The sequence below is a fragment of the Gouania willdenowi genome, chromosome 8 (assembly GCF_900634775.1).
Source record: "Gouania willdenowi chromosome 8, fGouWil2.1, whole genome shotgun sequence".
Lineage (NCBI taxonomy): Eukaryota > Metazoa > Chordata > Actinopteri > Blenniiformes > Gobiesocidae > Gouania > Gouania willdenowi.
Genome location: NC_041051.1, coordinates 5,993,828 through 6,019,339, shown reverse-complemented (window position 1 = coordinate 6,019,339; position 25,512 = coordinate 5,993,828). Strand labels below are relative to the sequence as shown.

Sequence of the window (25,512 nt, the reverse complement as noted above, 5' to 3'; positions counted from 1 at the left end):
TTTTAAAACCTTTAATGGTGAGGTTGAAGATCGTTCAGTTTAAAGCTTAAATCGTGCCTGCAACAGTTAGTCAAAATTAACAGATAAAACAATTAACACTAGCATGACCAGAGTGGTGTCATTTGACACCTATACCTTTAATGTCCAAGCTGGTGTCAGATGGCGGGTGTGAACAACTCAGCTTGTGACCATTGTTATGTTACTGAGGCCACTACTCCCCCCTCAGCTAGGGTGGGGGGGTGGCTAGGTAGGTTCCAGGACACAAAGACCTTTTGTAATCTCCTTTGTGTTTCCCATACAGCAGCTACATAGAGGTTGCAACTTATATTTCAACTTTTGCAACAGAAAGTAGTAAGTAGTAATAGTGAGACGGCAACAGTTTGTTTGCATTCTTGGTGAAATTTATTTAATAGAGATTTTGTGAACATTTCTGGCACTGCCACACCTCCTTTATGCATTTGCCACATGCAAACTTGTCACAATACATACAACGCTTGGTGGCACGGTTTTTCCTGCAGCAACACTTCACCTGGCACAATGCCCTTTTTCCCACATCAGGTGTGGGTGGTTATTGCTGAAGGTTTTGCTCATTCACCTCCTTGGCTGCCATATGAGACTGGGCAAGCTCATTTGCAAGCTCCAGCAAGAAGTCCACCCTCCTCTCCTTGACCCCAGTGCATGCCTGATAAAGCACATGTGCGTTCAGCGCTGCAATGTCAATCATGTTGTAAAACACAGCGACTGGCCAACGCCGTGTTCCTGAACGCACAGTGTACTTTCGAACCATCTGGTCCATGACGTCCACACCGCATTTCATGCTGTTGTAGTCGGTGACTGTGTTCGGCTTTTTTTTCCGAGTAGCCTCAGTCTCCACCACGCTGTGCACGCTACTGAGGAGGCAGACAGTCTTCTTTCGTTTGGGCACATAAGCAGTCAGTGTGGCACCAGAGGTTGAAAACACTTGTGTGCTGAATTCCTCACGGGCCAAATTCTTTTTAGCTGAATCTGGAAGCTCCCGGCGAATCTTATTGACTGTGCCAAGGAGGGTGCTCTTCCGGCTGTGCAGTCGACGTGCTAGTGACAATGAAGTGAAAAAATTGTCGATTGTAACAATTCTTCCTTTGTCCATAAACGGTTCCATAAGCTTCATCACCACATTTTCAGACAATCTCTCCCCAGGTGGACGACTGGGGTCTTTGCCAAGATATGGGATGATTTTGCACACATACTTGGATTTAAGGTCACATGCCACACAGAACTTGATACCAAACTTGTCCGGCTTCGTTGCAATGTATTGCAAGAAACAGCAGCGAGTCTTAGTTGGAAAAAGTTGCTCATCTATGGTGATGTGCCTGCCTGGGTTGTACGAAGTGATGCAGTTGGCAACAAAAGACTCCCAAACGTCAGAGATTGCAGCAAACCGGTCAGTCGCAACTCGTTCACCACGTGTGTCCTTGTCGTCGAAGCGTAGATGCTGAATGATGTCCTTGAAACGGTTTCGAGCCATAATCCTGTTGATCAGGGGCGGTCCCAGTTTTGCTGACCATGCGTCATGCAGCGATGGAAGGCGGACAATCCCCCACAGAAGCAGGATGGCAATGAACGCCATTAGTTCAGGTATGGCCATGAACCAGTTCTCATGTTGTGTCTGGAGTGCATGCTGGACAGTCCACTCCTGAATGGTCTGAAGCATTTCCAGAGTTATGAAGCAGAAGAAACTCTGTAAGCGACTCGTCACCTTTCTTCTGGCCAAAGCAGTTGGCTCTCCATCTGTGACGTGACCTTCAATTGGGCTGTGATGGAGAGGCCTTCCGACCTGTTCTTCACGCCACACTGTGCCGTCTTTTGCCGTCTCTGTCAGCCACTCGTGTGTCTCCAGGCGACCTCTCTTTTCTGAAGGTGGCGAATCCTCCTCATGTATAGGGTGATCATATTTTTGAGATGTGATTAATGAAACATTAAAAACACAACTGCCATAATCAGCAAACAAAAAAAAGGATGTTTAGAAAATCTTACCGGAAGAAATTTCAGAGTCAGAACTCAGCTGAAGGGATATTTCTTCTCCATCGGAGTCACAGGGGTTGGCGTCATTTAGGATCATCTCCAAAGCCTGCTGAGAGCTGTAAACTTTTGACATCCTTGCTTCTCAGTCGCCAGAGTCAGTGAAATATCTGCCCTGAGTTGGCTATTTATTCACCTTGAGGTGATAAGCCTTTTCAAACTTTCACTATGGTTCAGTACTTCCGCATTGGGTCAAAGGTCAAGAGGGATAATGTCAGCATAACTGATGGTGTAAAAAGAGATTGAGATTGTTTTTCCCTGTTGAAGCATTGATTCTTTGTGCATCTTGTGCACTTTCTTCAAATTTGTAAAATAATAGCTTAATAAAATAATTCATGGACCTGGTTAGTGAATGGTGGACCTCGTGAATTTACCTTTTTAAAGTGAGAACTCAAACAGTCCTTTTCACACTCGGAAATCTTGCTTTACCATAAATAGCAACAATACATTTGATTTATAAGCACAAAAACAATAAAGGTAAATAGTGAAAATACAGGAGTAGGAAACAGGAGCTTGGTTGCTTTATTACTGTTTTTCTTTTTCTAATTTTATTTATTGTGGTTTATTAATTGATCACAACACACATGGCTCATATTAATTTGGCCATTCTTATCCAATAATTCCATATAATGTTATTTGGATTAACAAACATCTACCTGGGAGAAACTGGTTTCTCAACACTGGCCATCATTTACACCAACCCCCAAAGTTTGTCACTGCCCAGCTGCACATTCCGATCAAATGGCTTTATTTACATAAGAGAGGTGGCCCCACTGAGTTGCAAATGAGTGTCATTTGGCGGCCTCTGGGCAGGGCAACAGGAGTAAGAAAACCTTGGGCATGCTAGTGTTAAATTGCATTGGATCATCTTCTGATTAGATCTAATGTATTTATTTAAGATTTGATGAAATGTAAACACGGTTCAGAAAAGGATGGCGATCACTTTAACTGCCCTTTCTTTCTGGCCCGTTACTAGTCTCCTCTTTGTGCCGCTTGTTCCTACCTGTCTGATTTACATACGATGCCTTATTTGCATAGATATGAGCTAAAGAAAGGGGATTTGTGTGCGTGAGACAAAAAAAGGGATGGATAGATTATGTATATGAGATGGATTCTGGTGAAAAGAAATAAAAAGAAAAGAAAAATCTATTTCAGGAAAAAACTCGCACAACCTTTCATTCCCCCCTTTTTTTTGTTAAGCCTCTCTCCTCCAGTTTCATTCTCGCCCTTTAGAGAGCGCCGTCAAAGGCCGTGTTAAAGAAAAAAAGAAATCAAGAGAGCAGGTGAAATCAGATAAAAATAAATAATCAAACACAACAACGGCCAAATGAGAAGAAACAAAGAAGAGAAGAAAGAAGCTGGTACACGTTAACAATTGGTCATGTGTAGCATTGTGACTCGTCCATGGACTGCTGTTGCTACTGTTGGTGGCGATGGATGGTTGCAGAACTCATTAGTAGTGATGTGACGGTCGCGAACAAACCGGCTCTAAGACTTGAACAACAACAAAAGCTGAGGCACTTGGTTTTTGTCAGTGCCAAACTTCACTGAAGGAAAAAAAACTTTTACCTGGATGCAGAATTTTTTCATTTTCTTTTACATTTTAATTTATATGTTAGCTTCTGCATGTTGATTTACATTAAAGTTGTTCAGTAGTAAAAAGCTAAAAGTTAGTTAAGGTCATTTGTAAATAGTTAAACATTTGTTTTTGCACTTTCTAATTTATTTTATATTTTATCACTCTGTAGAGTGTATAAATAAAGGTGTACTGATATGATAAACATTTGATATAGTGCATGAATTTTTACATTAGTAATTCATATTGTGCATAATTTTACATTATTATTGGTAATAAATTAATTTAAGCACATAACAATCTTAAGGAGCCACTTGGGAGCCGACTCAGCCGAGCCAAAAGAGCCGGTTCTCTAAAAAGAGCCGGAATTCCCATCACTACTGATTAGCTGTGAAGTAAAACTACGCCCTGCTTTGTTTGTTTGTCCTACAGGCTAGAGTCTATGGCCCTCATTTATCAACCGTCCGTAGGTTCAGGTCTACACGTACGACCATAGACGGATTACCACATGGGCAAAATGGGCACGTGCCCAGGGCCCGAGAGCCAATGGGAGCCCTGACATTCAGACAGTGAATGTAGAGGGAGGATTGACCAATCAAAAGGGAGAATTGGAAACGGAGTGCTGACTGTTGCTTTAGAGCACCAGCCGGTGTTAAAGGACTGAAACAAAGTCATTGTTCTGGACTGTAAAGTTTGCCTCAACAGATTGTTTGAAAAATGTTGTTAGAATCATTTCTGAACAAAACGAGTCATGGAGAGTGCTTCTCTTGGATTACATTTAGGTAAACACTATGTAGAGATTATGGATAGAGCGCTGACAGCTGATGCAGTGTCCAAGCAGTTCATATATTTTTACAAAATCTACAAAGTGTAAAATGTGACAAAGCAATAAAACAATGAACACATACTGTATATGATCTGTCTCATGAAAATAAAAAAACACCTGATATCAAAAAACAAAATCAATTTCTTCAGGTACAAATCTGTTTCGCAACAGACGTCTCACAAAATGTGTTGCAAAATTCAAGCAGCACAGATTCACGCGAGAAAAGTCGTTTGTGCATCTGTAGCGGTAGATCTGAGAAGTTGTAACAACATAATTGTGGTTGCAAACAATACTTTGCACGAGTATTTAAAAAAAAATGCCGGTCTAGACAATGGTGAATTTTTTTTCTCTGACTTCATATTTAAATATTTTCTTTGGGTTTAAATCCTAAATCTACAAGTTCACATTTTTTTTCCATCATTTGTGACATGAAATTAATTTCACCTCATCATGATGCTTCTAAATAAATTAAAAATAAATCTGATGTGTAGCGCATCAGGAAACACAGAGGAGCTGCGTGTCCCCACAACGTCAACGTGTTTGGAAGAGTTCCTCGGTGCACACTGTGTAGGCACGCACACACAAATGGTTTTACTCATTACAATTCTACACACATGGATTGAAACACACAAACACGGATTAAGGTACGGACACACAGATTGTATAAGCGCACACAAAAATAGTTTTGTTACAATAATGGCCCCATAGCAGGGGCCCGTGGCAGGTTTGTGCCCAGGGCCCGTTGTCATGATGATCCGTCTATGCGTACGACACGTGCGTTCAACTATATTCCCGCAAGCTTTGGTATTTATATTTATTTCCTCCGTCCAGCACATCTGTACAGAGGAAATAGGACCTCATTCATGCTTTTAAATGTAAATAGTTCCTCAACACTTTACAAATACGCAGTAATCGGCAATGTAATGAATTATAGGTGAAATTGGCTAAAGGCATAATAAACACAGACATTTTTAAGCGTTTTCATCGTTCATTTCTTTTAATGTGATATTTATTGCCTAAAGCATGAGGACTGAGGATGATATAAACGTCATATCCGTGTGTGTCTCAAGGATCTCTGTTGTGAAGTTGTCCTCAGCGCACACAGGGGGGCAGACGTCACCTGCTCAGTAGCTGATCCTCTTCCATAGAGCGTATAAATGAGCTCCTTTAATTACAGTTTTCACGCATTCAAAAAGCACATCTTTGTTTTGCTTCACCTCAGATGCTTGGATGCTGATTTTCATTTTGGAAAAGTTTATTTTCTTGTTTGACCTCATAAATCACACGTTGGTCCTCTCGTACATCCAAATGCGAACTCAAACTTGCACCCGTTTTTATGCAAGGTTGATAAATGAGGGCTATTGTCTCTGAAAAAGGTGAAAGAAAAACACGCACACATGGAGACACACACAGAAGCTCCCTGACTTCACATCAGCCTAATCCAAATTCATCCCATACAATCTGTCGCTGATTGCACACAAACAGTTCAGCCCCCTTGAATTTACGCACACACACATGCACACATATTTATCCTGCTCATGCTTGCTAATTGCATGCGTCTAATAACCTGGTGCAGATAGAAAACAGAGCTGAGCTCTCTTGTCTCTCATCTCTCTGTGGACACAGTCCAGACGTGAGGCAACTGCACAAGGCGTGGATATGAAAAGCAGCAGGAGATAGGTGCAGAGAGCAGGCGTGGACGTGAGCATGTGTGTCCGTGTGTGTGTGTGCGTGCGTGCGTGTGTGTGTGTTCCTCTGATCTTTGTTTGATCTCCCCACTGAGAGTTGAAATGCTGCGGCACACACACACGCACACGCACACGCACACACACTCGCACACCAGAAACAATAACAGCCCCATACATGGACATTGGACACATCATCAGAATGAGAAGGGACCACATATGTAACATGAAAGTCATCAACTCTCTTTCACACATGCACACGCGTACACACACCCGTGCACGGACACACACGGGCTGTATAGATGTTTGCATCCACGTACGCAAGTATTCATGCATGAGATATCTCATGTGAATCATCAACACCGAAGGGAGCGAATGCAGTTGGGAGGGGGTGGATGGGGTTGGGGGGGGGGGGGGGGGGGTGTTGAAAAAAGGAGCGAGTGATGAAAGGTGGCAGGGGGTAAAGAGTGAAGATGAAAGCGTGCAAGACAGGGGGTGGGAGAGTAAAAGGGCAAAGGATGGCTATGAGAGGGAAGAGGGGGAGAGAGAGAAACAAATGGGGGGAGGGGGAGGAGAAGAGAGAAGGGCAGATGTGGTGACTGCTGATTGGATGGAAAAAAAGAGCTAATGAGGGAGAGATAGAGAGAGAAAGAGAGAGAGAGACTCTGTCACCTCTAGTCAGCGACCATTAACAGCAGCTCCAGCTCTGAGACACACCATCCCTCATCTTGCCCTGCCAGCGCTGGCACAATTAGACACACACACACTTATGCACACCTTCATACACACTACTCTACATCCACCTTTTCCTTTTGTAAGCTTAAGTTTGTGTGTGTATATGTGCGTGTGTGTTTGTGTGTGTGGTGTAGATGAGTGTGTATGTGTCAGCCTGCATCTGAGCCCACTGTGTTTCCTCTGTTCCTTCTGTGTGTGTGTGTGTGTGTGTATTTGTGTTTAAGAGAGAGAGACACACACAAAGAGAAACAGCCAGTGTCCTTGTGTTTGATCTGCATTCTGTGTGTGTGTGTGTGTGTGTGTGTGTGTGTGTGTGTGTGTGTGTGTGTGTGTGTGTGTGTGTGTGTGTGTGTGTGCCATACACAGGGCCTACTGCCCAGGCCTGGGACTGACTGATAGAGTCAATGCCAACTTCCACTGCATGCCACAGACTCTGAGCCTCAACCCATGATGTCCTGCTGCTGCCAGCGACTCCGTCTCTGCGTGTACCTCCTCCTTTTCCTCTTCCTCCTCCTCTCATCCCTGTTCAGATTATCTCTCCACTCACGCTCCTCTCTCTCTCTCTCTCTCTCTCTCTCTCTCTGTTTTGACTAAATTGTTCCATCTTTTGCACCATCTCCCCATTGTGCCGTCTCTTTTCCTTTCCTTCTCTCTCATCTAACGCCTGTGACCACTCCACCCATTCTCACATCTTTTAACGGCTGAGGCTTCACTTGCCATCCTCCTTTAATTTCTCACACCGCTGTTTTTTTCGTTCGTCCCATCATAAGCAGTCTCTCTCTCTCTTTTTTTCTTTTTTTTATTTTTTAATTTTCCACCTACACAGCTATTTTCTTCTTCAGTCCCAGAACCGACCTCTTCCTTCCAGTCGCTCACTTTCATATCCTCCTTTAACTCCCCTCCATCCTTCCTCTCCACATCAATTATTCATTACCACATGCCACCACTAGTGGCAGCTGTTTCCCATTTTGCCGTCCACTGATGACCCCTTTCCATCTTCTGTCTTCATAGTTTTTCTACCGCTCTTTATCTCTCTGACATCTTCTCTCAGGGCTCCTCTTCCTACTCATCCTATTCCTCATTACATCATTATACTTTCACCGCTCTACCTTTTTTTCCCCTTCTTCTTCTTCGTCGCTTTGTTCTTCCTGCACTCCCCCATCACTCTTCCATCACATGCTTCTCAGTGCCATATCTGGTAATTTCCATACAGCCCTGCAGCCTTCAGACCTGCCTAGCTCATATCAGCACCAACCAAGGAGAGCGTGCGTACTCACACACACACACACACACACACACACACACACACACACACACACACACACACACACACACACACACACACACACACACACACCTGAGAGCATAAACACCTTCCATTGCAGGAGTGCGGCCACATTTGTCAGTCGGGGTCGCGGAAGATAAACACACCGAGAATTTATGCGCTGGCGTTCCCAGACAATCACTCTGATACAAACACACATTCATCCAGGATGTAATGAGATTTTGCCCTCGCTGCATTCTTCTCTCGCCGTCTTCTGCACAACGTCTCCCCAAATTTGTTTGCAATCATTAGTTCCTTATGCAATAAAAATCGTTTTAGCAGCAAATTAGAGCTTGCTAAGTCCTTAAAACCATTTGCCGCTTTCATTTTATTCTTTCTTTCCAGAATGCACATTTCTGTCTCGTTTCTACACACTCACACATGAAGCTATTAATTGAGCAAACGGGGCCTTTTTTTCCATTTCTCTGAAATGGAGCCGTGGGCTCTGCTGCCCGAGTGCAGAGGCTGATGAAAATTAGAGCTTGTTGGATAGATTTGAGCAGCTGACCACTACTTCCTCTCGCCCAGCTTGCTGAGCGGGAGCTCATTAGTGCTCGCTGAAGGTGAAGGTGGTCTGCTTGTTACGCTGTGGCTGAATGTGAGCATCGCGTCTTTAAAATGCAGTGTGTCAAAGTGCTCCATAATTCTAGCCACAGTTAATGCAGGCTTATTATGTGCATCGTAACCAGACACGACTGATGAAACACGTAACTGTCAGGGCATAGGCATAGTTTGGGATTCTTGCCAGGAGAGCAAAAGAAAAAATAGAAATAAATATATAGAATGTCTCGAGATTCGGCCGAACCACAATGTGTATACAATAAACAAAAAATTATCAGTAACATCATTGATAATGTTGACTACAAAAATTTGCATCGACGCTTTGTTTAATGTACATTTATGATTAAAAAAAAAGGCCGCTTTCTGCTTAATTTTTTGCTGCAGTACCATACATGAACTGCTGGGCGCAGTGTTGCGTCACCATTTATATTATGAAGAAAAATTGCGCAACAGAAGAACCAACCTAAAGTCTCACTGAAAACCTATACTACACACCTATATGTAGAACTAACATCTGTGACATGAAACTAACAATCAAAGCAGCAGAAAGCTATTTTATACAAAAAGAAAGCCTGTAGCCCCGAAAGGCAGACGATGGTCACATGGCTCGAGCGCCAAAAAATAACATGTTTTTTTTAAAGAACAACAAATGAATTCATACTTATTTTGTACAGTCACTGTTTTTTATGGCCCTTAAAATATTTGTTTATTACGTACATTATATCAAGAATTTTATTTTTTTGAAGGAGTGTTGCTTCACCATTTACATTGTGAAGAAAAAGAAGAACCAACCTAAAGTCTCAAAAGTTTGGGACCATTTCACTGAAAACTGATCTGACATGAAACAAAACATATTTGTATATTATATATTTTACATTATATTAAGAATTGTATTTTTTCGAATTAATTTGTGAAAACTGTAAACTTTTGACCCCACAAACTCTGCATATGGGTCAGGGGAAAAAGTCCTTGCTTATTAGAACCAACACTGTCTGTGTGTGTGTGATTCATGAAGAGTAAGAGTAATACACACAAAAAAAGAGAAGGAAAGGGGCAGAGATGGATGGTGTAGTGAACTCTGGTAACTCAGGCCCAGGATGACTGTCTGCTGTCCTGAGGGAAAAGGCCAGCTTGTTATTTTAAGGAGGGGGACTCTGGTGATCCCCTCACAGACAATAATAGGTTTCTCTGTGCAAATGAAGCCGACAGCACACGGTGTACCAGCTAATACAGTACGTTAGAGGTCTATCTGTCTGTGGTAATGGGCAGCCGACTGTTCACCCCATCGAATCGACTTAAAGGCAACATCTCATTTACCCAGCAGGGCCATGGAAACATTGCACCATGTGTGACTGCATTTGTCCTCTCCAGCCACTCTCCTGTAGAACAAATAAATAAAAATATGATCCCATGGATTAGATTTCATAAGGCACGTTTTTCCCGAGCCCTTTAATTATGACGAGGTGTGTGCAGTCATGTGGATTCAGTCTTGTGACATTTAACGTACTACAGTGCCTGCAGTGGGGCAGCTCCACGCTCTGATTTCTCTCTTCACCATACCCACACCCATCAAATCACCGCTTCTCATTCTCATACAAACCATTCTCATTTTTTAAACTAATTAAAAATCATGTATTTTAAGTAGGGCTGGGACTTTAATTAATTACAGAAAAAAAACATTGCAGTTTTGCACTCCAAACAGTGTGGAATCGTTCTAATTTCACGAGTTCCAGAGGAGAAAATGTTCCTGTGCTTTGTGGGCGTTTAGTTTATAATAACATTGGATGCAAAACAAAAGCCCAATTGTGGGCAAATTGTTCAAGAAAGAGTTAGCTGATCACCGGAGCTTTGTAGCCTTTGCTACCACCTCAATGCTAAACATGTAGCAGCTAGCATGGACAGCTAGTACGGACACTCAGACAGTGCTAGCTGCAACATGCTGCAAGCATCCACACTGGACAAGATGACAGAAATGAAACAAATAATGAATAGTGTCTTATTTATATGGGTTTTGGGTTATTTTTGTGAAACTTTATTCATTTGACCAAGCATTTGGGTAAAAAATATAAGAAATATATGTAGTTTGCAGTTAATTTGACCCAGCATTTGAGTAAAATATTTAACTAATCTGTTGGGTGTCAATAGACCGACTCATGTTGCTGGTTCAAATGAACTAGTGTTGTGCTGGTGGTGCTATATTAACCCAGCGGTTTGGTTATAAAAAACCCTGAAATTGAGTTATTTTTAACTGACCTATTTTTAGGGTGTAAAAGTGATGCTACAGATAGCGTTGTGTGACTTATGAACTGCTATGTAGTAAGATAATTTAAAGCTAAATTAATCTGCTTCAGATTTCTTCCTGTTAAAAGGGAATTGTTTCTTCCCACTGTCCTTAAATGCTTGTTCATGTGGATCTTGTTGTTTTTTCTTAATTATTATGAATTTTATATTTTGATAAGCGCATTGAGATGACTTTCTTGTAAATTGTGATATACAAATAAAGAGAATAAAGAAAGTTCACAAAGAATCCTGAAAAGCATGAATATAGCTGACTTAAATTTAAGTTTGTGCTTTGTGAACAATGCAATCATGACATTATTTATTCATATTGCACATTATGTTTGTACTCGGTGATGAAAATAATAAACACAATTTAGTTGTTTAAGCTCATTTGTTGTTGTCATTGATTCAATCATATACCAAAATCCATTTAAACTGGAAAAACATTGCATCTCATGTCAAATATTGCTAGGCGGTTAATTTAGATTAATCGAGATCAAATAATTACAAAGTCCCTTATTAATGAGATATTTTTTTCAATTGAGTCCCACCACTAGTTTGAATGTATTTCCTTTTTTCTTAGGTCTAGTTTCTTCTCCCGAGTCTGTTTTTCCTTCATCACGTGACACATTATTGTTCAGCATTTGTTGTGATCAACTTTCTCATGTTTTCTTTTTTTCCTGCTTTCTCCTTGGTTTCTCCTTCTCATTTTCTGCTTATTCTCTGCTTACCTAATCCAATTAGTTTGCATTGGTCCTGCTGTAGCTCAGTTACACTGAGCAGGTAAACCGTGCACGTCCGTGTTGGGTTTGTTGACAGAAATAACCACATCACAGGCTCAGCTCATGGTTGTCTGCGTGGGTGCGTTCGTTTGCATCATCACACACAAGCTGATAAATTCACATTCACCCTCGTGCACATCTGCTCAGGAACAGGTTCCATACCGTGCTCGTTCTACAGACTCACGTCTCTAGTAACCATAGCAACCGTCTCACCCTTTCTCTCTTCCTCCCTCTTTCACTCCATCACTTTCTCTCGCACTCTGACTGAGCTGCCTGGTTGGCTGGCTGTCCTGGAGGCGAGACAATAGCAGGTTTCAAGGCCAATGTCACATTTATTTCCCCCCTTTCTCATCTCATTTATTCCCTCTTTCCTCATCTCTCCCTCTCTTTTTTGCCAAGCTGGAAAACCCCGCTTCCTGTATTGATAAATGTGATGTCACAGATGGCGTGGAGAAAATGAAAAGCACCAAGGGGACAAAAACAATGACGCACACTGCGTGATTTTTTTCCTGCTGTTCCCTCATTTCTCTCTCATTTCCTGTTTTCGTGTGATGCAGCCAATCGTTTTCTTCCCTTTGTAGGATGCGAGAGAGGAAGAGGGGATTTCATGCAGGCTAACTAAGCCCCTAATCCCCTGTTTCATGCCGTTCTCTCACTATCTTTGTCCGTTTATTTCTATATTTCGCCACTTTCTCTGTTCTTTTCGTTTTTTTTGTAGGATTCAGTTGAGAGTAAAAATATTGTGATGCTTCAAAATGAAAAAGGACATCTTCACTAGAGCATAAGCTAACTGTTTTACCTCAGAAATGTACTATTCTTCATATCTTTTGTAAATACTTGGTTAAAAAGGTAAAACTGATAAATGACTCTTAATACTAATACATTTTTAAATCATAAAGTGATACATGAATCACTGAAGTTAAGATCTAATTAAATATGTTGTGGCAAACCTTACGATATTATATTGTTTCATTCCTTTGACATCACAAAATTATCTATAAAGACATCGAATAAATATTAAGTATTTAGATTTTTCCTAATGCTGTATTGACATTGCACTCCTCATAGAAACATAGAAATAAATTGTATAAATTCAGATAAATAAGTTCCATATTATAATGTTGTTACTTTATGGGCTATAGGAACTGTTTTCATATCACAGGCTAATTTTAAGTTTGAAAATGATCTGTACTGTGCCTGCACGGGGTCAAGGTAGTCAATTATTTGTAAGTATCATAAAATGTTCCCCTGGACATGAGGGTTTAGGACAGGGGTCACCAACACGGTGCCCGTGGGCCCCAGGTAGCCCGCATGGATCATGTGAGGGACCCTCAGGAGCTCTAGTCACCAATGAGCTTCATCTAAACATACAGTACATTAGACAGATGTAGTTAGTACTTTTAGATTTAAATACTGCTGCACCTGATAAAGTTTTAGTATTAAATTACCCACTTTAAATGTTTGTTTTCACTGTAACAATGTGACAAAACTCTTAAGTGTTGCAGATTTGGTGTATGAGTTGTGATATGTTATATATAATGTGATATACAGGATAAGATATTTTTGTATAATCATTCCATTTTATAAATGTTATGTTATATGATTAGTTGAAAGTTGTTTGTTCGTAGCTCGGAAAATAGGAAGATGATAATTTTCTACGAATTGTAATGAAAATGAAAGGATTGCATAAATTAGAGAAATAAAGTGTTGCATGTTGAATCTTAAACATTTCCTCCCTTTTTAAGTTACAACGAGCCTTCCTTGTTATCTTAGCCTCTATTTAAGCTCACAGTTTCAGAAAGGTTGGTGACCCCTGGTTTAGGACCTCGAGAGGACCTTTATTGCTCGAACCTTTGCTGTAAGAAATGTAAATATAAATGTGAGAAAGATCGTTGGGTGTGGTTAAGGAAACCAGTTAGCAGATATTGTTTAAGTTAAACTCTGTCCATAAACTGATTGATTGAGGATCTGTTGGTCATATTGAGCTTATGGGAAACAAAAAGTCACTACATTGACTGAAGCAGTGAATTTGTGTTTGTTTATATACACTACAAACTTGTGGAATAAGTAAGCTGGGATAGGCTAGAACGCATTGAGTCCATGATCAGGATAAGTGGGTTTCAACAACCGGTCCCAGACTAGGATGCAAACAAATAAATTAATTAAAACATTGTGTTGTAGCACTTGAGACCGGTGTTAGCACTGAGACCAGATTTTGAAGGTCTTGTATTGATCTCGGACTGGCCAGATTTAGGAATTTTCCATCAAGACCAGTCGAAACCAGCTTTGATCTGCTATTTCTTCAACTTCATTCAAGTAATAATGAGGAGTTTGGAACTGTTCCTGATGAATTATGCTGTAATTTTTTTATTTTACTGTTAATCTCTTGGACATCTATTCTAGTCCCATGCAAGACTGTAAAAACTCAGTCCATCTTTATTTCTAGTCACAAACACGTCTGAACACTTACTTTAGGCCTCAGTCACCTGACCAAATAACATTTAATTTTCAGATATTAAAGTAATTCTGGACTTATCAGTGGATTTTAGATACATAAAAGTATTTCAAGTACTTATTTGAACAAATTTGTTAAGATTTTGAGATTTTTGAATGTCACATTTAAAGGTGTTGCAGACACATTGTTTTTGTCTGTCAAATGTATTGAAAAGAAAACTAAAATTGCTATTTAACTCTTCAACCTTGTCATGATTTTTAAAAACAGATTTTAATGGTCTTGTTCTTTCCTTGGTCTCGACTCCTAAAAGTCTTTGTCTTCGATAGTGCAACACTAATAGAACCAAAAATGTTTGCAAATATTCTCTAAAGCAGTGGTTCCCAAACTGGGGTACGTGTACCCCTAGGGGTACAGGAGCACATTGCAGGGGTTATTTCAGAAAAATGTAACAATTAATTCAAAACTAATTGGGGAATGTTCCTAGTTCCTTTTTAGGCACGTTTGTGGACAAATTCACAACAAACTAACAGTACTGTTGCTTCATAAAATACTACATGTTGTTGTAATTTATTGAAACAGGATTATTTTATGCTGTAGAGGTCATTTTATCACACTTCTGACAATAGGAGACAATAATTAACTACATTTTACAAAGGAGACCATATTTACTTACTATTGAGTAATTACATAAAAGTTGCATGGTATTTTTTATTTTTTTTATACATAAATAAATAAAGTGTGGTTGGTCCTACCCTAGGCATCAGATGACCAGGAATGAAAAAACTAGATATGAATCTATTCAGGAGCCACTAAATATGTTTTTCAACCTTGGGGTCAGGACCCGATATGGGGTCGCCCGGAGTTTAAACGGGGTCGCGTGAAATTTCTGAAAAGTTAAAATAGATTTTCAATTTTTATCTACTATTATTCTTATTCAATTAAAATAATATACCATGATTTCTGGTCTTTAAGCCGCTACTTTGTCACGCTTTGAACACTGCGGTTTAAACAATGACCCAGCTAAATTGTGGATTTTTCCTGGTTTTCAAGCTTCATGCTGCCACAATATTGAGCTCACATTAGACCAGGTGGAACAATGAAACTGTTTACATAAAATAGTTCATGCTCGCACTGAATCATTCTGATCAGTCATTTTGTCATGATGCACACTCCCTCGTCATGGCAACGACACGGAGAAATGTTGTCAGAGAGAGAGAGAGAGAAAGAGAGAGCGCTCGCTGCAGCAGCGTGGATGAAGTAAAAGTCAGCCAGTTTGTAATAGAAGAATAAACAGCAGGAAGTTGTTAAATCACCGCGTTAGGTTTGTTCAGGATTGATCGGTGCTCTGGACTCTGAGGCTGATGGACACGCTTCCGTAAGGAGGACGGACCGACCAAGCAGAGATCAGAACAATCTGGATACATCCTGTATCCAGGCTGTTCTGATATCTGTGTGTGCCAGTTTGTAATAGTAGCGTAGCAGCATGAAGTTACCAAATCACCACGTTGGATTTGTTCAGAAGTGATCGTGTCCGTATTCTGACTCAGAGTCTGACTCAATGTGATCGCTCCGAGGTAGTTCACAGTAAGAAGAGCTGACGAAGTGGTGTATCAGTCTGGTTCCAGTAAAAAGTGACCATAAAAGCTGTAAATGTACTGATATGTAGACGTGGGGCAGTGAGGAGGAGACTTCATGTAGTAAAGGAAACTTATCAGTTGAAACATGGACATTTTCCTGCAACTTAACTTGAGTACAGCAGCTCAAGTTACCGCCTACCTGCCCGTTATGATTGGCTGAGTTGTCTGACGGGCACCCTCATCAGCCAATAGGGTGCGGCCTATGTTATGCTGCCGCATTTGTGTGGATTTTTCTTAGAAAATTGCGAAATTATTGGAATGCGGCCAATAAAACAGTGCGCTTTATTGCCCGGAAATTATGGTAAATCTAGTTCAATGAAAATGCAGTAAAATAAATGTTTGAGGGTGGGTGGGGGGGGCAATATGCTGGCAGGGGGCCTTGGGGTTGGGGGTTGGGGTCGGTGGCGGGATGCGCTGGGTGTTCGGCTCCTTGGGGCTTCCTCGGATGTGTGTGTGGGGGGCGGTGGTTGCTTCTCAGCCTGGGATCTCGAGGGCATCTGGGGGGCTGCTCGGCCGTGGGGGGGGGTGTTTTGGGGCTCCTTGGCCCCCACTCTTTCTGCTGGCCTGGCTGCATCTGTGGGCCCGGGGCGGCGCCTGGGTTTGCGGTAGCGGTTTCTGCACATACACTGGTCTACGATGCACTGGCACGCCTTGGGATGTGGGATAAAACTCATACTGGGCTTAACTTTAGACACGTTAATCCCAAATACCTGCTTTAGGTATTACCACTCACTCCTTCCCCCTGTCCACAGCCACCACCATTATAGCTAAGCTTCACACTTGTCACCAGACTGGCTTGATTACACAACATAATAAGCACAATATGTTCTACTACAACTTCACATCTCACTCTCACTGTAAAATGATCTATTCTTCCCCACTCTTTCTATTTCCTGCCTTGAGTCTCTCCTCCCTGCTCCCTTTCCCCTCACTTAGGTGTAACACTGCTCTCCCTTTTAATATCCTCCCTATAATAAATTGTTTCTTATCCTTCCTTAGGGAGGGCTGGTGATGTTCACAATTAAGCAATAAAATAAATTAATGTATTTCATTGCAATAACAAAACATGCATTGCTGTCTCATAATGATTGCACTTCTTGTAGTGTTGACCTTTGACAGCATGTGCAGACAAGTTAAAAATATATATTTCAAGAATGCCTGATGATATATTCTTTGGGGTCATCAGACATTCTTGAAATCAAAATGGGGCCACAAAATTAGATTTTTTAAAATGTGTGTTATTGCTCATGTATGCCATCATTATGCTCTATAGTTGTTTTTAAATAGTATTCTGTGCAAAATGTCGTAGTCGGACAAAGGGGGGAACTTGGATTCAGAAATAAGAGAAAAGGGGTAGAAGTTTGAGAACCACTGCTCTACAACATGCTCAGACCAGCAACTGCGGCAAAAACAAAGTCACTAAAGTTGCTGGTATTTTGTCGCATCCTTGTCTGTCCATGTTTCTGTCCATTCCTCGTGTCTAATGTAAATGTCTTGAAAGCTGATTCTGTCCTGAACACGTGCAGGAAGGCAAGAGAGAAATGAAAAGAGGGGAGCAGCTAACCATTTAATGGGTTGCCATACTGAACTGAAATTTGAAAGCTACGACGGCATTAGACTCAAAATGAAAGGGAGGAATAGAGAGAGCACAACATTAGCCAAGGGAAGGGGAGAGAGAGACATTGGTTATGCAGCTAGCGTGATGTAGAGGCGGCAGCTCTTATCAATGCATCTGCGTGTCCATCTGCACCACACGGCCTCGTCTCCTCTATGATCAACACTTACCCATCCCAGCCTACGCCTCCTTTGTCCCGGTTCTTACATTAGCGCCCTATCCCGGCCTCGCTCTCTCTCCATTTGGCCCAAAGAGAAACGAGAGGAATGACAGAGATGAAAGGAGGGAGAAGAAATACAGTCGGGGGGCAAGGCAGTAAGAGCTGAGTCAGCACATAAGACAGGGAGGAAGGCGGGAGGAACAGAGCAAAGGGATTAGAGCCAAGGACACAGAAAGAGAGAGAATCTTATTTACAGTCTTCTCTGCTGCAGACAGATGTGTGAGATTGGTGAGAAGACAACAAATAGGGCGAGATAAGCTGATGGCAAGATGGAACTACAGACATCCAGATATGTTTTCAACAGACACGCATGAAGTTGACTGCAGGGAAATGGACAGGTTGTTACTAGAGCCACTTTTTAAAAGTGAAGTGATGTTGAAGATTTGAACTGATCACAGACCTTTTACTTTTATTTTTTAGTCCCTTTTTTATGCTCTATTTTATATAATGGATTGTAATCTATTGAGATTTAAAGACAAGTTATTTAAAGGGGCCATATGTAGAATTATTGTGAATTTTCAACTTTTAAATGTGTCAGAAATACCTAAAACCTAAATTTTAGTGTTAAAGCTAGGGGAGGCGATTTTCTGAAGATACACGTTTTAAGTTTTTGGTTGAAATTGTCTTTATGTCCTGACAGAAATTAAAATCTTATGTGCTCTGAAAGAGGAATGAAGACAATCTGTCATCTGTAGCAGGTGTAAATCTGTAAAAACTTCGACCAATGGAAAAAAACGAACCGTTTTTTTCAACCAATCACATCTCCCTGTCTCCCTGCTCGTTCTCGATCCCTCGCATGCACGAGCTCACAAGAGGAAAGGAGTTTACGAGACAGAAAATGGGGCTACGAGAGTTGATGCTGAAGTTCCCAGCAGCTCATAGCAGCGTACACTCGACCAGAGCATGTGTGGAACTAAGTGGACTATTTAGTGTGTCGCCATGGTGAGAGAAAACTTTCAAAAAACGGGGCAAGCGCTGATACTCGGCATGTCCGGGAGTAGGAGGAAGTTGCGTGTGTAGAGAATGACGGGGGGGGTAGAGACTTGGAGGAATGCCAAAATACAGTAAGAAATCCATACAACTCTGACCTAGATAGCAAAATAATAATTTTGCCATCAAAAGTTTTCTAGAAGGAAACCAATGTTGAGGTGCCCCTAAAGCAAAAAAATTGCTTCAAAATCACTAATAGGTTTTTTCAGAAAAATACTTTTTTCTCAGCTTTTTGTCACAAACTGGCAATTTGTGTGAAACTTGCCTCTATTCAACTGCTGATTACAGAAGAACGAAACAAGCTAGAAACAAAATGATTTTTTTCTGATAAAAGAAGAGAGGCTAATTGCTCAAAATCTGGTATATCAGATTGTCATAGGACAAAATATTCTGTGGGTCTTGAAAAATCTGTGAAAAAATCTAAAATGCCTGGTAACATGTGGTTGGCTGTTCTGAAAATGGCTGGCAATGAATGAGTTAATAAATAAGCCGACCGCCCAACCTGTAGTACTTTTTTTCTCCCGGTTGGGTGAGTATAAGCCTATTGACAGCAGAGCAGTCCCTGACCTAGGCATCTCGGGCGTCAAAGCCTTTTTTTGTGCGCAGTGTCTTTATACAGTTTGATGTAATGTTCACTAGCTGTGTACAAGTCCACATTTTTGGCTTGTAGCTGTCTGTTATGTGAAATATACGGTGGTAGGCAGATCATTTCAAACATACGCACTAAATAAATTGACATCACTTCCTTTTCAGCTGTTTTTGCTGTTTAGATTTACATCAATAAAATAAAGATCCCATACAGAAACTATTGTTTCTTTATATCTTTTATGATAATAATAATAATAATAATAATAATAATAATAAGAAGAAGAAGAAGAAGAAGAAGAAGAAGAAGAAGAAGAAGAAGAAGAAGAAGAAGAAGAAGAAGAAGAAGAAGAAGAAGAAATACAAACATACAATAACAAAAAATAGGTTTTACCCTATTTAAAAAACAAAAAACCTGTTACAAGTAATATGCCACCTGTTGGTGGCAGAAATTGCTTGCAAATTCTACATATGGCCCCTTTAAGAATGATTGCACATCCTGGAGCAAAAAATCTTTTTTTTAAAATCACACCACTGCATTGGCTTCAGTATGTAAATTACTTCTGAGGATGAATGAAAAAACAACCCCGGTGATCAACTAGAGCATGGGTGTCAAACTCATTTTAGTTCAGGGGCCAAATACAAGTTTGACCTAGAGTGGGCCACAGATTTTTGAATAGAACGACTCTTACTTTTTGCTCAAAATACTATTTAAAAACAACTATAGAGCATAATGATGGAATAAAATAGTGATAACACATTTTATAGAATGTTATTTTGTAAATAAGTGGAAAAAACAGTATTTAGGGTCTCTTGAATAGATTTATTTCTATAATTTCTATAATTTACGATCAACTCCCTCCTGATGTGGGACCAAGTCTGATCCTTGTATTTTCAGTTAACGTTCTAGTCATCATAAAGATAATTTCTATCATCATTTTGTATGTTTTTTTGTGTCATTTTGTGTGTTTTTGGTGTCATTTTGTGTATTTCGTTGTTGTTTGTCTGTTCTTTTTATTATTCAGTATATTTTTCTCTTATTTTGTTTGTTTTTGTTGTTGTTTTTGTGTGTTGTTGGTAATATTTAAATTACTCTATCTCAGTGTGTATGGTTTTGGTGTCGTTTGGTTGTTTCTTATGTTGTTTTGTATGTTTCTCTGTTATTTTTGTGTATTTTGTAGTGATCTTGTGTATTTTTCTCTCCTTTAGTGTATCTTTGTTGTTGTTTTGTGTGTTGCTGGTAATAGTAAGTATTTTTCTCTCTTAGTGTGTGTGTTTTTGGTGTCATTTTTGTGTATTTTACTGTTGTTTGTTCTTTTTTATCATTCAGTATATTATATTTATCTTATTTTGTGTGTTTTTGTTGTTTTTGTGAGTTGCTGGTAATATTTAGTATGATGTATTGTATGTTATAATTTTTTATTTTTGCAATCGCATACCCCTAGGGGTACACGTACCCCATTTGAGAAACACTGCTCTAAAAGGCCAAGTTTGAGTTTGACACATGTGAACTAGAGCGACAAATATTCTTACTCTAAAATCGCTCAGATGACACAAGACTAAGACACCGTGTGATGCTAAACCATCCTGCCATGCTAGTCTCTGTGCTACCTCGCTAATCTGCTAAAAAAATGATAGCGTCTACCGACATCTGAGCGGCACCTGGGTTAATTTGAGAGCTAATAACTTCAGCAATCTCAGCAGTAGCTTTTACATCACACAAGCGAATAGTTGGACTGAATATTAATGCTTCACATGCAGACGCATGATCGTTTCAGCCTATTGGTTAGCTCACACCTGAATCTAATGAACGTGTTATCATGCTAGGCTGCCTGAAGGCCTTAATGAAAGCTCTCTGGACATTATGGTGTGCTGAAGCAGGGAAGGATCTAACACACACTGAACAGGACACGGGCAGGATAGTCCGTCATGTCAGGAGTACAAAATGAACACATGGTGTAGCGACTCCCAAAATCACAACAAAATGTCCGTAGCCATTGTGTTAGAAAGGAGAAGCAGGTGTTCCTTTATTTGCTTTAGCTTCCTATCATAATGCCTTAGTCTATAATTGTCTCTCTTTGTCTCATTCTGTCTCATCACAAACTGTAAGAGTGCAGACTCACTAGAGAATTTCATAATTAACTTTTATTGTATGTGAACCAACATGTGTGTCTTTTGGTTTTTAGTAAGGCTGGATAATATGGACCCAAACTCATACCTTGATATTTATTCCAAAAATGGCGATATAGGCTACGACACAAATCTTTATCATTTTAATTCAAATAAAGTCTTACCAGAAAAACAATTTGGGGTTAAATTTGCCACATAGGCTCATTAATTAACAAACAGCTGCACAATATGTGCCACTTTTGGCTTCTTCTCCTTTAATGGACAGCACGTATGAGTGAGTTCTGTAGCGTGGTTTGTTTAGGGGAAGGTCTGGGTTAGGACACATTCAGAAATGTGTTTTTTTATAATGTTCTGAATAGTACCAAAAGTAGCAACTCCTTAAACGAGTATTTTAATACAAAATAAGCTGTAAAAGTGTATACATATTGATATAGATGATATTGTATTTTTCTATATTGCCAAAAATAGAAAACTTGATACTACTTGAAACTCTATATATTGCCCAGCCCTAGTTGTTAGTGTGTGTATGTACACCTATGAATGTTTGTGGTTGCCTGCTAAAGTTAGTCATGCTTGTGTCTATAAACACAGATAAATCAAAACTTGTGTGCGTGCACATATGCATGTGCCTTTTGCACGTGTGAGTGCGTGTGAGGAGGTGATAAGCACCTGAGCCCTGAGGCAGCCTTCAGATTTCCCCTCACGTCCTCTGTGAAATCAGCCCAATCACTGCACTGTCATCTGCCTGCCACCAGAGAGAGGCCTGCGCCGCATACTGAACAGCTCATTTGCCTAGCAGTGCACACACACACACACACACTTAGACACACAAACGCAGGCACATCAGGCCTTCGACTTTCGCTCAAAATTGAGTTCAAATAAAACCATGTTGGGAGACATTTGCTGGATTTGGTTTTTTGCGCAGCAGAAATAAAAAGCGTCCTCCCTGATTCATAGCCAAATTGAAGTGTCATTGTTCATGAGGGAGACGGGCCACAAGCGCCTTCAGAATGCTGAAATTGCAACCTCAATATCAAATAACCCCACGTTTCTTAGATAAAGGGCTGCCTGGTGAGCAGAGAGAGACTGGAGTGACTATTATCTGTGAGATTGTGGATTAGATTCCACTGAGACCAAGATCTTATTCAACACTGTGCAGTGGTGGACCTTCAATGGTGTCCAGCCTAAATGACCCCATTACTATTACCATCAATATTTGGCAGTAAAAAGCTCGATTTATAATTACAGCTTGAAAACATGTCACGGCTAAACTATAAATCCAGCAGGACACCAACGCACACGTCTAAAAACATCAATAACTTTACAGCAATCTGTCCATGTGATGTATGTGAATTCCCACTGTGTGGTGATCAGTGAACGCATCGGTGCACGTGTGAAACTCAGAATGACTTTCTAATCGCTGCGCAAAGAGTAGCAATGTATTAAACATATTTAATGAAAGATGTTTTATCAAACTAAGTCATTTACAATCAACTATCCCTTTAAAGGGATCCTCCACTGTTTTTACTAAATAGTCTATTGTATTGTATTAAACTAAGTCATTTACAATCAACTAGCCCTTTAAAGGGAGATTTTAAAGGGATCCTACACTGTTTTTACACATGCGACCTAAAACCTTTGAAATGCACTTATTAAAATATCTATGCATTAAGAGTAACTAAACCCCTGCTTTCTCCTGACCTGCCACTAAGAGGGAAATTAAAAAAATGCCTTGATTATGGGCGGGGCTCCTGGAGCAGTTAAGACACGCCCAATCTATACTATAAAATCTCCAATAAACAATCTATGCTATGCTAACTAACTACTCATTACTCACTATACCTCTCTATTCACTCTTCTCTCAATCCAACCTACTCACCACAGATTGTAGAGCCCACAGGAGCTAGTTTTTATGAAAGGAGCGGAGCAAACAGTGCTTCTTTGTGAGGCAAGATGGTTCCAAAACGTCACATGATCTTGTTCTCAGCCAATAGTAAAAATCAACTGTAATACCCTGGTTTCAACCCATAGAGGGCAGTCACTCTGACATTTTACAACTAAATATGACAAATTTAAATACTTTGACTAAAATGTTGAGAGTTGGTCCAGGATTAATAAACAGCACTACTTCATACCCAAATACATTTGTATTCAGCAGCATTAAGTGGTTTTCGGGTTTAGTTACTCTTTAACAAAACACAATATTTGATTTATTTACTTTTAAATATGGGATTACTTCACAGTTTTAGAGCCTGTGTTTCACCATCTTGAAATCACGTGATTGATGATGTCACACGACCCCACTGCCTGCAAACATCCCATTGTTTTCTATTAGAGTGAAACTTTTAACCTGATTTTTAGATCATTTATCAGCTTTTTCAGTCAAAATGCCATTCTGTGCTGCTTTAAGTTGCTCTAAATATTCAGAAAAAGTTAAAGATGCTGATGTAACCCTCTTTTGTTTACCAAACGAGGATAAAAACTGTTGTGACCCGAAAAAAGTCTGTGACAGAAGGGGGCGACAGTTCCAACTCTGCAGTTACGTAGTAGACAATGAAGCAGAGAAGAAAAGTTCTAATAGACCTTTACTCTCGATTAAAAAATGTGCAGCTGATGTTCTGATGGCTGAAGTTAGAGAGTAGTTACGGACTGTTGAAGACACACAAACCCTGAGAATAGAATTCCTTTTGGGTGGGAGTCCTTCAACATTCCATCAGAAAAGAGGTTTACATCAACATCTTAAACATTTACTGATTATTTAGAGCAACCAAAAGCAGCACAAATTGGCATTTTGAAAGAAAAAACTGCTAAATCATCTAAAAATTTGGTTGAATGCTTCACTCCAATAGAAAACAATGGGATGTTTACAGGCTGTGGGGCCGTGTGACATCATCAATCACATGATTTCAAGATGGCGGAACACTGGTCTTAAAACCTTTAAGTAGTCCCATTTTTAAATATGGTGTTTTGTTCAGCATAGATCTTCTAATAAGTAAATTTCAAAGGTTTAAGGCCAAACTTGTAAAAACAGTAAAGGGTCACTTTAAAATCTGTCATTAGTAGGGGTGGGACATTATGCTGATTTCAGGATACAATGCTATAACAATACGAGAAATGTTTTAACGAAACAATTTTAGTTGGTAAAATATCAATGCTTTTATTTGACTTACTCTGGGTTTGACCTTTTCAGCTCAACAGGAATATAAAAAAATAAAAACAAACTATATATATTTTTGTTAATCTGACTCCCTGTGATACCACTCGTACCCTCGACAATACATCAACATTTTTATAATGCACTGTTAGTTATTATGTACGTCACATTCTGCTGTACTCCTGCCATCTGCAGTATTATTTATTAATTTATTCAGTTAAATTTCCTTTCCACATAGGTACAGTATATAGTATATTTTTTCTTTTACTCTTTATATTTGGCTACTGTAAAGAGTGAATTTTCGCAATGTGGGATTAATAAAGTAATAATCTAATCCAATCTAATTATTGACAGTTATGCTGTGTTAGTGTCATGTCGTCCACCATCACAGTGTTGAATGATGCTTCAATAATCTGTCATTGTGAAGTTATGTTTCCATGTACACAAATGTATGTAATTGTTGATTTACATTGCCATCTCCTAACGTTTTAAAAAGCAACGTTACCTGTAATTGCCCTGCGGTGTTTTGATGTATGTATTACTTTGACAACAAAAGTTAGCAAAACGCTTTGTAGTTCCAAACACTGTCTTGATCTTTAAAAAATAATATATATTACCAACAGAACAACCTGCAGTGCTCCTTAAATGCTGTTAACCACTGATTATGCTCATGGTTTCTGACTTTGTGAGATCTACATTTGGTTGAGATTTTGTTGACAAACGGAAAATATTACCTACTTGGCGAAGGTAATAATTCATCCTGGATATTTTTTACTTTGATTTTCAGCTATTCAAGTATTGATTATTTCTCGTAGTTTACCAGTAGCATGTTTACAGCCAAAATAAATCACTGCTTTAGAAGATTATGATATATATATATATAATATTGAAAATAA

General features: G+C 39.9%; 1 protein-coding gene across 2 annotated transcripts in view; it reads right to left on the bottom strand.

The window, feature by feature from the left end:
• Nucleotides 1-25,512, bottom strand: part of rai1 (retinoic acid induced 1) — an 87,677-nt gene that overhangs the window by 40,071 nt on the left and 22,094 nt on the right. The window contains exon 1 of one of the 2 annotated variants that reach the window (XM_028454513.1): nt 17,708-17,836. The exons of the other annotated variant lie outside the window; for it this stretch is intronic. The gene's annotated coding sequence lies outside the window, so the exon portion shown is untranslated. Of the gene's footprint in view, nt 1-17,707; nt 17,837-25,512 lie in introns of those variants that run through there. 2 annotated transcript variants of the gene reach the window in all.